The 15,138-nt window shown below is 44.9% G+C and overlaps 1 non-coding gene and 1 pseudogene across 1 annotated transcript; one reads left to right on the forward strand and one right to left on the reverse strand.

Moving 5' to 3' along the window:
• Window positions 1-5,432: 5,432 nt before the first annotated feature.
• On the reverse strand, window positions 5,433-9,977 carry LOC103301895 (deoxycytidylate deaminase-like; annotated as a pseudogene).
• A 4,434-nt stretch (window positions 9,978-14,411) lies between these two features.
• LOC114228839 (U6 spliceosomal RNA) lies at window positions 14,412-14,518 on the forward strand. Its single transcript, XR_003614957.2, has one exon. It is a non-coding gene; the product is annotated as a U6 spliceosomal RNA (small nuclear RNA).
• Window positions 14,519-15,138: the final 620 nt, after the last annotated feature.

The following is a 15,138-nucleotide window of genomic DNA, read 5'->3' on the forward strand; positions in this document are numbered from 1 at the left end:
GGTTGCAGGCTCGACCCCCAGTGTGGGGCATGCAGGAGGCAGCCGATCAATGATTATCTCTCATCATTGCTTTTTCTATCGCTTTCTCCCTCTCCCTTCCTCTCTGAAATCAATAAAAATATATTTAACAAAAATAAAATGTAAAAAATGATGTCATTTGACTCCCACCTATGACCTATGCACCAATCATTGAGCTTATTCTACATTTCTCCTTTGCTCCCAATTTAAGTTGTATTTCTACTTTGTCAGAGAATGTTCTTTAACTCTTATCTTCATATTTGTTTTAGTCTTAGATTTATAATTAAACCTATTCAATTCTCATTATCTGTTCTTTTGCCAAAATTTTCTAATCTTCTCTTAATTGGATAAAACTTGATCTCTAGTGGAATCCTCAGCAAGAGTTCTTTAATACAAAATTTCTTGAGTTCTAAAAGTTTAAAACTAAAATCCTTGGCTCACACTTTTTACTTGAGTTTTTAAAAAATGTTTCTTCACACTTACTAATACTCTTTATAATCCTGTCATGTAATTTAATTCCACCTGATTTTCATTTCTTGTAGGTTACTTGTTTTTTTTTAATTTTTATTTTTGTCTGTAGACACAAAGGATTTTTTTCTTTATCATTAATATCTGTATTACTAAATCAGAGTTGACAGTGAATTTTCCTAGTTGTACAATGGGCTCTTTAAATATATAGAATCAGATGCTCTTTTTTATGTATTCTTTTATTTTCAAAATGTTTAAAATTTTAATATTAAATATTAGTTGTTTCATTATTTGCTTTTTCTTTTTTAGAGATTTCTGTTATATTGTATCTATCAGTTTCCTCTTTACCTCTTTATTTTGTTTTGGTTCTCTTGGCTCTTTTTCACTTTCATTCTTTCTTTCCCTTACTGTATTTTTTTTATCATATCCTCTCTCCCTTGGTTGCTTTGTCATTTAGTCTTCTGATATGAATTTGTCTTTTTCTTCAATTTCTTTCCTAAGTTCAGTCAGCACTCACTTTGCATTTTCATGTTTGTGTCTATTGTGAGTTTTTGAATTTCTGATTTATAGTATTCTTTCATATCTGTAATTGCTGGTTTAATATATTATAATCCATGCTTTTCTCTGCTCTGTGGTTGTTTTTATTGGGGGTTGATTATTTTTATCAGCTGAAAAGTTTTGATTCTTGCTTTGTTTTCCTTATAGTAGTTTTGTGTGGATGGTAGGTTCCTTTTCCTAATCGTTATATAAATGGTGCTGGAACTTCCTGGTTCAGCAATAAGAGTTGATGTTAGATGAAAAAAGGGGTTTGGATGCTTTATTTGGTTTATTGGTTCAAGAGCACCCTCTTCTGTTGATACAATAAAGTACAATTTCATGCCCTGCCAGGTGTGACTCAGTGGGTTGGAACATTGTCCCATGCACCAAAGGGTCATGGGTTCGATTCCCCATCAGGGCACATACCCAGGTTGCAGGTTTGATCAATGTTTTTTTTTTTTCTCTCTCTCTCTTCCTATCCCTTCCTCTCTCTCTCTCTCTTAAAAAAAGTATATTTTATTTAATAAGTGATACTTTTGAAGGGAGGATTCACTTGAATTTTTTATTTTGCAATGCTATTCTCTCTCTCTCTCTCTCTCTCTCTCTTCTCTCTCTCTCTCTTTTTAGGTTTTAATAAGATTTTAATAACATTGGTAAGGAGCCAAATTACAAAATGCCCTGGAATATGGAGTACAAAACCTCAGAGACAAAATAAAAACTCATAAAAATATAAGAGCCCTTTAAAAACAGTCATAATCTTTAGAATAAAGAAACCATGTTCTCAACAAAGGGGCTGACTGAGCACGTTTAATGAAAACTGAGTGGGGGGGGAGACCAAGATGGCAGCATAGGTAAATACCTAAACTGCTGCCTTGCACAACAATTTCAAAACTACAACTAAAAGACAAAACGTCTATCACCCAGAACCACAGGAAAGCTGGCTGAGTGGAAGTTCTACAACTAGAAGGAAAGAGAAAAGAGCATTGAGACATGCACAAGTGCTGAAAAGCTGAGGTACGGAGGCACGTGAATTGGGCTGGTGGTGGGTGTTACTTTTTTCAACCTGAAGGGAGACAAGCTCCCGATTACTCTGAACTCCAGTTTCTGGGGAGACACGGGGGACCCAAACTCCTACGGGGAGAAGCTGGACTGTCTGCCATCGGGTCAGAAAGTGAGGGTGGCTTTCTTGCAGAGGTGCGCACAGCAATCAGTGTTTACTGTGCTGGGGCATGGGACACGGGTTCGGGGAAACTCGGAGATACAGAGATGGCTGACTGGCAGCCATCGCTGTTTGCCACGCCGTAGCCTAGTGACTCCCTGAGACCCTGCCCCACACAATCTACAAACCCACCCAAGCTCCACGCAGTGGCTTTTGCATATGAATGGCCTGTCCTATTGCAGCTTAACCTAACAAACTGCAGCTCTGGTCAGACAGCTCCAAAACCTCCAAACCCCAAGCAAAGAGGAGAAAACTGTAGTTCTCGCTGTAGCTCCTGCTGGGTGGCCTCAGACAGTAGCTGACCTGCACCCCATTGGAGATCCAGAAGCTAGTGTATCTAGTGGTCAGTGTGAGACGACACCAGATTTCAACTACTCACATTCATAAGTGACACATTCAAGAGGCAGACTCAGTGAGCACCAAAGCCCCACTGAAACAAGTCCTGCCCCATAAGCGTGTCTCCAGCATAGCAGTTCTTCCATTATAGACACAGCGGGTCCTCACAGCCAATTGGCCTGGAGGTCAATTCCTCTCAGTGTACCAACAGCAATCAAGGCTTAACTACATCAAGACTTTGCACTCAGCCCACAAAGAGGTGCACCAAGAGTGTCCACCTCAGGTGATAGGGGAGGCTGAACCACTGGGCCCTATAGGTCACCTATCACAGAAAACCACTCCATCAACACAGGGAAGCAGCAAAATGTGGAGACAAAGAAACATGTCATGAATGAAAGAAATGGAGGAAACCAAACTACTGGACATAGAGTTCAAAACCACATTTATAAGGTTACTCAAGAATCTTCTGAAAACCGCCGAGAAACTTGATGAGACCTCCGAGGAGCTTAGTGAGATGTTCAAGGACCTTAATGAGAATGGCAAAAAAATGGAAAAGGACCAGTCAGAAATGAAGCATACACTGTCTGAAATAAAGAATATACAGAAATTCAACTGTAGATCAAAGGACCCCAAGAATCAAACCAAAGATCTGAAATATGAGGAAACAAAAAACACCCAACCAGAAAAACAAAAAGAAAAAAGAATCCAAAAATATGAAGATAGTGTAAGGAGCCTCTGGGACAACTTTAAGCGTACCAACATCCGAATTATTGGGGTGCCAGAAGAAGAGAGAGAGCAAAATATTGAAAACCTATTAGAAGAAATGACAGAAAACTTTCCCTACCTGGTGAAAGAAATAGACTTACAAGTCCAGGAAGCGCAGAGAACCCCAAACAAAAGGAATCCAAAGAGGACCACACCAAGACACAGCATAATTAAAATGCCAAGGGCAAAAGACAAAGAGAGAATCTTGAAAGCAGCAAGAGAAAAACAGTTAGTTACCTACAAGGGAGTACCCATACGACTGTCAGCTGATTTCTCAACAGAAACTATGCAGGCCAGAAGGGAGTGGCAAGAAATATTCAAAGTGATGAACAGCAAGAACTACAACCAAGATTACTCTACCCAGCAAAGCTATCATTCAGAATTGAAAGTCAGATAAAGAGCTTCACAGACAAGAAAAAGCTAAAGGAGTTCATCAACACCAAACCAGTATTATATGAAATGCTGAAGGGTATTCTTTAAGAAGAGGAAGAAGAGGAAAAAGGTAAAGATAAAAATTATGAACAACAAAATGACAACAAATACATACCTACCAACAAGTGAATCTAAAAATCAAGTGAATAAAAAATCTGATGAACAGAATGTACTGATGAATATAATAGAATTAGGGACATATAAAGGGAGTGGAATGACAATTCTCAGGGGGGAAGGGAGTATGAAGGGTGCAGGAAGAGATTGGACAAAAATCTTACACCTATGGATGAAGACAGTGGCGTGGGGTAAGGGCATGGGGTGGGGTGGGGAATCAGGTGGAGGGGAGCTATGGGGGGAAAAAAAGAGGAACACCTGTAATAATCTGAACAATAAAGATTTATTAAAAACAAACTGAGTGGGATTAAAGACAGGTATCCAGCCAGCCACACACACCCGCAACCCCTCACAGCAACAGGAAGGTGCGATTAGTGTCTGAGGAGGAAGGAGCGGAGCCAGGGGTGCAGATGAAGTCCCGCCACCAGATCTGGCAAAAACCACCTGGAAGCACCTGGATCTCCGCACGTCTCACTTACAGGTTAGGAATCATTTACTCCGAGGCTGTGGAGTGGCCTTGGTAGTGGCCTTGGGAATGGCCTTGAGAGTGGCCTTGGGAATGGCCTTGGGAGTGGCCTTGGGAGAGGCCTTGGGAGTGGACTTGGGAGAGGCCTTGGGAGTGGCCTTGGGAGAGACCTTAGGAGTGGCCTTGGGAGAGGCCTTAGGAGTGGCCTTGGGAGAGGCCTTAGCAATGGCCTTGGGAGAGGCCTTGGGAGTGGCCTTGGGAGTGGCCTTGGGAATGACCCGTGATGGCCGCCCATCCACACAGTCCCCACCCCCACAGCAGGATGTGGTCTTGGGGGCGACAAGATGAGCTGTCTGCTCAGGAACAATTATGTAATATGTGACCAACAAACCAAAAATGAGACATAAAAACACAGGAGTCAATGAAAAATACAGGAGTCCCCACCCCAAGAGGGACAGGATGCCACTCCCCTGTGGGGAGCAAGACAGCAAAAGCAGAGAAAGTGTCCAGAACTCAGCTCTGCCACCACCATGAGGACGGCAGGCCATCCTCTCCAGGTGTTTGGGGGGTGAAGGCCCCCTAGACTCTAAAGCACACAGCTTAATGCTGCTGCCATTTGGGCCCTCCGTTTGTTTCCAAGGGCACTACACGTTCTGCTTCATTTGGGCCAGATGTTCCCATCAGTGTGCCAGCTCTTCCCGCTAGGAACATGATGGTTATTATTTGTCCAGCTAGCACATGCAGCCACGTGCAGCAGCTGTGACATGCAGTGGGTGACAGCAAGCATGGGGACACCCTCCTGCACCACAGCAAACCAGCACGCAAAGGGGAAGGCACCCCACGCCAGCCCCTCAAGACGGGCGGGGCACAGGCCCCTTTATCTTAAACCCTAAATCAATAGCTTAATCAGATGCAGATTCCGTGCAATAGGAGAGTCAAGGAGATGAGGCTTTATGTGATTTAGATGTGCCTTTGTGTGCTGCACCAGCGACGGGAAGTCTGCAGGTAACTTCCAGATGAAAGGCGCTACCTGGAGGAGGGTAATCCCAATCTCCCGGCAGTTGAATGGGATGTGACTCACTGAAGCTTCTGGCTGGGCCTGCTGTTGATGGAATCAAAGTCAGTGACAATCTTGCTGCACTTGGGTGTGAATTTCCTGAAGGCGACCCCAGCCATATCAAACATGAGCCTGGTGGTGGTGGTCTCCTCGCTATTGAGGTACTGAGGAGGAAACTGATCTTGCAGAACTTGTTATCTAAATGCAGAGGCCATGGAACTGTGAGCAATGCACTGCCCTGGGGGGTGGGGGGTGGGGAGGGTTGTTATCGCTGGCCCCAGGACAGATCATCAGATATATGGCCTGGGGACCCCCAACACCTGGGGGCCTTCCTGTAAGCCCACGAAAGGGGACGGAACCATAACTGCAAGACAAAGACCCCAGAAGGTTATAAAAGGTGAAGCCCTATTTGTGTTTCTTCACTTTGATTTGGAAATTATTCCAGGAGTTCACTAGTGTTAATAAGCAGGGTCTCTCCCTTTCTCTAGGAAGCGTGCTTGGTATTTCTTTGGTCTTCTGTAATGTATGGTTCCCTTTGACCAGGAAGCTAACTGATTTTGGCTTTGTTTAGCCTCCGGTGAGTGGACAGGGTTTGGGGCCTGGGGGCTCAAGATAGGCCTCTGGGAGGTGCACACTGCTGATTTTAGCAGAATTGAACCGGGGGAAACTCCAGGAGCTCCGGGAACTCCAGGCGCTCCCGGACCTGGCCGGCATCTGGAGAAAGTGGACAGACACCTCTGGACCTGTCGACAGAATCTGTAAGGTAGGGGCCCCAGTCAGTCAGGCCCACTCCAAGTGAGTGGAAGGGGGAGCTTGATCCCCTTCCCCGGAAGTCATAGGACTTCGTCAGGTAAATCAAGAATCAGGACTCCGGAGGTGAGTGAATTCAGATTAGATTAAGGAATTATGGGTTCACTCTTCTGTTTGTGTTTGGAACTAGCCAAATTGCTACCGAGAAGGGGGGCTGAACGCAGCCTTAACTCCTCCGGTAGGTTCTTACCTAGACGTCGGTAGAGAATTCTGGTCTGGGGCGTGGGTGCTGGGAGTGCCCCCATGCCCATCTGGGGAGTTGGGCATTATCTGCTCAGCTCCAGTCTGGGCTAGTCTGAGAGAGTGTGAGTATGGATGTTTGTCTGTCTTGGCATAATTATTCGCTGATTAACTGGCCTGTGTGAAATCGAAAGCTACTTTGATTTTCTGTTCGCTCATCTGGTTAAAACGTTTGATTTGCTGAAGGCTGAACCCATGATGGCCTGCAAAAGTCTCAAGCAGCGCTGTTGAGTTAGTTTTCTCAGAGACGTTTGTTCTCTGTCACGGGAGGAATCAGCCCACTTAGTGAAAATTTCTGTCTATGTTTGTGTACTAGGGACTTTGGTTTGCTCTGTGATTTTGCTGTGTTAGGTTGAAATTTTGGAATTCTGGGGTAGATTTAAAGGTATTTGTGGCTTTCCTTGTCTGACTGGGACTTTCAGGGGCGGGGCTCACAGCTCCGCAGGGCGGAGAGATTTTACCAACCCTACCCCCTGCCTGTGCTGAATTAAGGATCTTTTCTTTCGGGAGACCCTCCAGGATTTTAGTAAAATTTCCCTGCACCCTTGTCATCCTCTGCCTTCTTTTCCAGGCCGACTAAGAGTCATTTTCCTCCACAGGTCGGGCCACAGCCTCTGGGAGGGAGGGAGGGCTACTACAGTGATGGCCTGTAGTTTTCTCTGAAACTCCCACTGTTTCTATTTCTCCCCTCTGTAGGAATTGTCTTCCTCTAACTCACAATAGGAAGTAATACAGGCCAGTGGCATTTGGCTTGCTGGTTAAAAGAAGACAACGGGCCCTGGAATCTGTAAAAGTGGTTGGGAATGAAGCTGGTCAAATGTACTGAAAGGGTGAGTTACCTGTTGCTGCTAGCAGAGGGGGGGCTGATAGCCCCTTCCAGTGCACTCCCTTGGGAGAGGCCTGATCACTGCTCTGCCACAGGTGACGGGTATGAAGGAAGGGGCCTGGTACTCAACCCACTGCTACAGGAGCGCTTTGTAATATGCAGGGCTGTTTCTAACTGCAACTCTGGCTGTTTTGGACTGGCAGCTTATGGCAGGACCCTGTAACTAGTAAACAGGGATAACAAAAGGGCAAAGGAAAGGCGCTCTCCCTGGACTCAGGAGGGAGCCTTCAGGACTTTGAGATTCTCCAAGAGAGGAGAAGTCTGACTGAGGGACTGGCTGAGACCCCGTTGGGGTGGGAGGACCAGAGGCTGCATATTAAACTTGTAGACTGCAGTTTGCTAGGCAGAGGTCCAAGCCCAGTTGTATAGGGGTTAAGCTACCTGTGTACAGTGAAGCAACTTTCTCCCGTGCCAGAATACATTTTTGGGAAATTAGACAGACTGTGCTTGTGGTTGGAAAGAGGAACCAGCCGCCATGCACAGCCCTGACAGTGGCCTGCAGAAAACTGTATAATAGACTTAGAAGATGCCTGTGTCTTCATGGACATGGCTCCAGAGAGACAAGGATGTTGTGACTCTTAATATTCTAATTGCTACAGTTTGTCTCTGCCAGGTCACAAGCCCACCTCCTTCTGTGCCCAGGCCTCATTGTCCCTCTGACAGACAGCAAGGATCTCTTGGCTCTGAGAGGAACTTCTGACCCATCTCAGCATGGAAGTAATTACAGAAGAGAATTTCAACGCCCATTTTCCCTGAAAGAATTCAGAGCCAGGATCCTTGAGGTAATATATTAGGCAGTAAGACAGACATGAGCACAGCAAGGATGATGGGCCAACTGGCACTACCAGATGTGTATGTGAGACAAGGGACATAGCCAAAGGGGTCCTCGCCCAGAGTCTTGGGCCTTGGAAAAGACCAGTAGCCTACTTGTCCAAGAGACTCGACCCTGTTGCATCTGGTTAGCCTGCTTGCCTCCGGCGGTAGTGGCCACAGCTATGCGGTTGAGGCTTTGCTCGGGAGCACACCGGAGCGCTGGATGTCAAATGCTCGAGTCATCCAGTTTCAGTCTCTTCTGCCACCAGCCTCCTTCCTGATGATGACCCTGAGGAACCTCTACATAACTGTTTAGAGGTCGACAACTTTGTAAAGACAGCCCACCTGGGCCTCACTGACACCTACTGGCATTGCCGGGTGCGGTACTATCATGGATGGGAGCAGTTCTGTCCAGGGAGGAATCAGATATGCGGGGGCGGTGGTGGTTGCTTTGGACCGAACCATCTGATCTCAGGTGCTCGCCTGCAGGACTTCGGCACAGAAGGCCGAGTTGATTGCCCTTATTCAGGCTCTCTGGTGGGCAAGAGAAGAATCAGTGACTATTTGTGCTGATGGCGAGTATGTGATTGCAACAGCTCACCTGCGGAGTGCTGTTGCAGGGTATGGGGACTCCACAGAGGCAAGAGGGAACCGGGCCGCAGACGAAGTGGCCCAGAAGGCTGCCCTGGAAGCCAGTGGGGCCTCTACAGATTCTGGTGGGTAAAGGCTGAAATCCATAACTAATTTTTACTCAACTTCTTACAGGCTTTACAGTCTACCCAGAAAGCAATCCAGAAGCACGTCCGAGACAACTTCTGATCCGGTCCATCCCTTCCAACCTGGTGACTCTGTTTGGGTAAAGACCACCCAAGGACTGACTCCTACCTGGAGGGGACCACATACCGTCACCCTGACCACCCCCACCGCTCTCAAGGTTGCAGGACTGAACACCTGGATACCAGAGACACCCCCTGCGGATTTGTTGCTCCACAAGGCTAAAAGAACCATGTGGGACAAGCAGGGGGGGGGGCGGTGAGGAGGAAACTGGTCTTGCAGAACTTGTTATCTAAATGCAGAGGCCATGGAACTGTGAACAATGCACTGCCCTGGGGGGGATTGTTATCGCTGGCCCCAGGACAGATAATCGGATATGGCCTGGGGACCCCCAACACCTGGGGGCCTTCCTGTAAGCCCACGAAAGGGGACGGAACCATATCTGCAAGACAAAGACCCCAGCGGGGATATATATAGACAGGCTCTCTGCATGTTTCTTCACTAGACAAAGACCCCAGCGGGGATATATATAGACAGGCTCTCTGCATGTTTCTTCACTCTGATTTGGAAATTATTCCAGGAGTCCACTAGTGTTAATAAACGGGGTTCCTCCTTTTCTCTAGGAAGCGTGCTTGGTATTTCTTTGGTCTTCTGTAACAGTACTTATCAGACATGAATATAACTTCTTTGATACCTGCCTGGATGATGAGCTTCGCACATTCATTACACGGGAACAAGGCCATGTAGATAGTGCAACCCTTCACGTCGGCCGAGTTCTTGTTCATGATAGGTTTCCCTCCGCGTGGCACACATAAGGGTACTTGGTGTCCAGCTTCCGCTTTGCTGTCCTCCTCCAAGGCAGCAGGTTCGGCATCCCATTGTACCCGATCCCCACGATCATCTTGTTTTCTGCGTTGACGATGCAGGCTCCCACCTGGGAATTTGGGTCTTTGCTTCTCTGTGCCAACAAGAAGGCCACAGCCATAAAATACTCGGGCCATTCCAAATAGTCCTCACGTTTCTTGCAGGGGACTTCGCTCATGCTGGGTCATGAGTTCCCACGGCGCCCGCAGCCGCAGCAGTGACAGCCACTTTCAGAGTCCCGCATGCACCTCTCCCTCTCCCCGATCCCCAAGGGAGAAAGCCTCCCGGAGGCCGCGGAGATAGCCGAACAGCTGAGCCCGCGAGGGGACAGCCTCGGGCTGCCCCACCGCCCAGCCTCGAGCCAGCGCCCTGCACCCCATGCTCTGTCTGGGCCACGTGGCACGGGGGCCTCTTATCCGCCCGGCTGGCTGCGTCCCTCCGGCCCCCGCTGGGAGACCTCCTACAATGCTATTCTCCAATGGATACTTCTCTCTTTCAAGTCACTACCTTCTTCCTTCTCAAGTTTTTAGTTCTGTGCAGTTTTCAGGTCCCTTTTTTGACTTTTAGTGCTCTGATCCAACAGGTCTCAAAACTGTTATTAGTATTTACTTAGTCAGGGTGGACCTTTTTCCTGAGTGTGAACTCTAAGTGATGGTATCATGTTTTACCACTGCTGGTACCCTGCAGAAGCTCCCTCTCTTCCTCACAATTCCTACCTAACATTTCATATAAATAAGTAGTCCTTTCTGACTGGATTCTTTCACTTAGCAGGATGTATTCAAAGTTCATCTATGGTGTAACAGGTATCGGCACTTCATTTCTTTTTACAGGTGAATAATATTCTGTTATATGAATATACCGCAATTTGTTTATCCATTATTCAGTTGTTAGACATATAGGTTGTTTCTACTTTTTGGCTATTAAAAACAGTGTTGCTATGAACATTCATGTACAGATTTTTATGTGAATATATGTTTTCATTCCGCTTGTGTATTTACCTAGAACTGAAATCCCTGGGGCATAAGGGAATTCTATAACATTTTGAGGAATGGTTAAGTTGTTTTCCAAACTAGCAGTATCATTTTACCTTCATATTTCTCCACATCCTTGCCAAAACTTGTTATTGTCTGTCTTTTTTATTATAGCGCTCCTAGTGTGAAGTAGTATCAACATGGTTTTGGTTTGCATTTACCTAATGATTTGTGATGCTGACTCTCTTTTCATGCCCATGTTATCCATTGCATATCTTCTTTGGAGAATGTCTGAAGTCTCTATGTATTCTGGATACAAGTCCTTTGATAGCGACAACATTTACAGATATTTTCACCCATGCTGTGGGTTGTTTTTTTCACTCTCTTGATGATTTATGTCACTCAAAAAATTTAAATTTTTATGAAATCCAAGTTATCTATTTTTCTTTTATCATTTGAGCTTTTTTAAAATTCTCCCTGACGCTGAAACTGGTTTGGCTCAGTGGATAGAGCATTGGCCTGCGGACTCAAGGGTCCCAGGTTCGATTCAGGTAGAGGGCATGTACCTTGGTTTCGGGCACATCCCCAGTAGAGGGTGTGCCAGAGGCAGCTGATCGATGTTTCTCTCTCATCGATGTTTCTAACTCTATCCTTCTCTCTTCCTCTCTGTAAAAAATCAATAAAATATTTTAAAAAATAAATAAATAAAATTCTCCGAGAGAGAGAGAGAGAGAGAGAGAGAGAGAGAGAGAGAGTGTGTTTGTTCTTAGAGAGAGAAGTAGGGAAGAAGAGGAAAACATTAATGTGAGAGAACGTCAATTGGTTGCCTCCCATACACACCTGACCTGGGATTAAACTCACACCCTAGGTATGTATCCTGACTGGGAGTCGAACCTGCAACCTTTTGGTGTATGGGATGATGCTCCAACAGACTGAGCCACCTGGCCATAATTATTTTTATTTCTATATACTGTGAAGTGATAGGTTTAACTAACATGTATCTTCTCATGTAGATACAATAAAAGAAAGAAAAAGAGGAAAAAAGTTTTCTCTTTGTGATGAGAACTCTTAGGATTTACTCTCTTAACTTCCCTGTATATCATACATTAGTGATAGCTATAGTCATCATGTTGCATGTTACATACCTAGTACTTATTTATCTTAAACAGGTGTATACCTTTTGACCATCTTCTTCCAGTTCTCCCTCCCCACCAGTTTTTCTTTCTGTGTTTTTTTTTTTTAATTTTTTAAAATATATTTTATTGATTTTTTTGCAGAGAGGAAGGGAGAGGGACAGAGAGTCAGAAACATCGATGAGAGAGAAACACTGATCAGCTGCCCGCAACCAAGGCACACGCCCCTGAACGGAATCGAACCCGGGACCCTTGAGTCCGCAGGCCGACGCTCTATCCACTGAGCCAAACCAGTCAGGGCCAGTTTTTCTTTATCATGAAATTTATCAAATGTTTTTCTACATCTACTGATATGATCATATAATTATTCTCCTTTCATCAGTTAATGTGACAAATTACATCGATTGATTTGTAAAATGTAAGTCAAGCATACCTTATTGGGATAACCTAATTTACTCATTATTCCTTTTTTATATTGCAGGATTCAATTTGTTAATATTTGTCAAAGATTTTGCAACAGTGTTCATGATATAGATTAACCTATAGCTTTTATTTCTTGAACTACCTTTGTTGGGGATTTGGTATCAAGATTATGCTTCCTTGTCTGGAAGATTTTGCATAAATTGCAATGTATTCTTCATTGTATATGTGGTAGAAATCACTTGTGATGCCACTGGGGCCTGAAGTTTATGGGAAGCTTTATTCTTTTTTTTTTTTAAATATTGATTTGATTTCTTTAATATTTGTAGGCTCATTTACTTATCTACTTTTTTCTTAAATTACTTTTGGCAAGTTATTTTTTTTACTGTGAGAAATTATCAATTTCTCCCAAAACTTTAAATTCATTGGCATAAAGTTCTTTATCTTATTATATATGTCTTAAGATATATTTTTGTTGATTTCAGAGAGAAAGGGAGAGGGGAAGGGAGATAGAAACATCAATGATGAGGGAGAATCATTGATTGGCTGCCTCCTGCAAGCCTCCCACTGGAGATTGAGCCTGCAACCTGGCATGTGCCCCAACCAGAAATTGAACCATGACCTCCTGGTTCATAGGTCAACATTCAACAGGCCAAGCCTACACAGTTTCTTAATATAGTATTTTTGGGCACTCGTAATGTGCAAGGCACTGTTTAAGATGCTAGACAGAAAAAATAAACCAAGTCTCTGTTTTCATGGAGCTTACAATCTAATGGGAGAGGAAAACAATATTTTTAAAAAATAAATCTATATATATAAAGAGCCAGGGTAGTAACATCCACAATGACCGGAGGCTCGACCGAACGCCAGGCTGAGCGCGCAGCAGGTGAGCGGGCTAAACTGCTGACCTCTCAGAGAGAGAGAGAGGTGGGGCTGATCAGCAGCAGCAGCAGCTGCTGGCAAAGCCAGGAGAGAGAAGCAAGGTGATCAGACCCTGCTTCTCTCTCCCAGCCTCGCCAGCAGCCAATTCTCTCTCTCTCTCTCCCAGAGGGCAGCAGCTCAGCCCGCTTGCCAATAGCCTGGGGCAGCTGCTGATCAGCCCGGCCTCTATGATAAGGCCTGGAGATAGGCCCAGAGATACTGACTGGCATAGAAACCAAGCAATCAGAACCAAATCTGGGTGAACTGTGAAGGCAGAACCTAAGGTGGGGGCTGAGGAGGGGTTTTAAGGGCAATAGCTGTTTGGTGTAAGGTGTAAGAAAGTGATTCAATTTTTTAATGACCAGTTTGGCAGTATAGTGCATATGGCTGGCTATCAGTCCAGATATAGGGATTATGTGTTTTTGTCTGCCAAGAGCATCTCCTCCTGCTGAAAAAGGCTCCCTTCCTATTTAAGCAATCCTATCCTATATAATCTATCTATACTAATAAAAGGGTAATATGCTAATTAGACCAGGTCGACCAACCATCGTCCAGACTTCTGACTTCCTTCCAGACAAAGCCATGGTGGTGGGGGCAGAGGCATATGTAGTTAGGGGTGATCAGGCTGGCAGAGGAGGGCAGTTGGGGGTGAGATCAGGCCAGCAGAGGAGAGCAGTTGGGGGAGAGATCAGGCCAGCAAGGGAGGGCAGTTAGGGGCGATCAGGCAGGCAGAGGTAGTTAGGGGAGATCAGGCCAGCAGGGGAGAGCAGTTAGGGGTGAGATCAGGCCTGCAGGGGAGGGCAGTTAGAGGCAATCAGGCAGGCAGGCAGGCAGAGGCAGTTAGGGGTGATCAGGCCAGCAAGGGTGCAAGGTAGGGGCTATCAGGCCGGCAGGCAGAGGGGTTAGGAGTGATCAGGCAGGCAGGCAGGTGAGTGGTTAGGAGCCAGTCATCCCAGATTGCGAGAGGGATGTCTGACTGCTGGTTTAGGCCTGATCCCACAGAGATCAGGCCTAAACTGGCAGTAGGACATCCCCTGAGGGGTCCCAGATTGGAGAGGGTGCAGGCCGGGCTGAGGAACCCCCATCCGTGCATGAATTTTGTGCACTGGGCCTCTAGTAAATATATAATATGACAAATGGTGACAAGTGCTATAAATAACTAAAGCTGTGCTCACTTTGGCAGCACATATACTAAAATCAGAATGATACAGAGAAGATTAGCATGGCCCCTGCACAAGGATGACACACAAATTCATGAAATGTTCCATATTAAAAGAAAAAGAAAATAATAAATCTGGATAAATGATAGAGAATAAAGGGAGAGGAATACTATTTTAATTTATTTTGTGTTTTTCTTTAACAATAACATTTATTTATTTATTTATTTATTTATTTATTCATTTAGTTAGTTAGTTAGTTAGTTAGTTATGAATGCTATTTTATACTGAATGGTCAGGGAAGGCCTTTCTGACAAATGAAACTTGAGCAGAAACTTAAAGCAAGTGAATGAACCAGCCATGTGAATACCAGGTAAAGAACACTGTGGACATTAAGTACAACTCCCAAGCATAATTGCCTTGTTTGATGAACATCAAAGAAGCTAGTGTGACTGAAATGTAGGTGATAAGATCTGGGTGGTAACCAGGGTCCAGGTTATATGTCATTATACATCATGGGAAGGTCTTTGAATTTTATCCTGAGTGGATTTAAAAAGGCAAAGGGAGGAAAATTGGGGCCATCTGTAATACTCTAAATAAATAAATAAATAAATAAATAAATAAATAAATAAATAAATGGCAGTGAGAGGTTTAAAACAAAGTGTAATATCTGATTTCTTTTAAAGGGTCATTATCATTTCTATAAGGAGTATAGGGAGGCAATGGTGTAAACTGAG

Source organism: Eptesicus fuscus, chromosome 1 (genome assembly GCF_027574615.1).
Source record: "Eptesicus fuscus isolate TK198812 chromosome 1, DD_ASM_mEF_20220401, whole genome shotgun sequence".
Classification (NCBI taxonomy): Eukaryota; Metazoa; Chordata; class Mammalia; order Chiroptera; family Vespertilionidae; genus Eptesicus; species Eptesicus fuscus.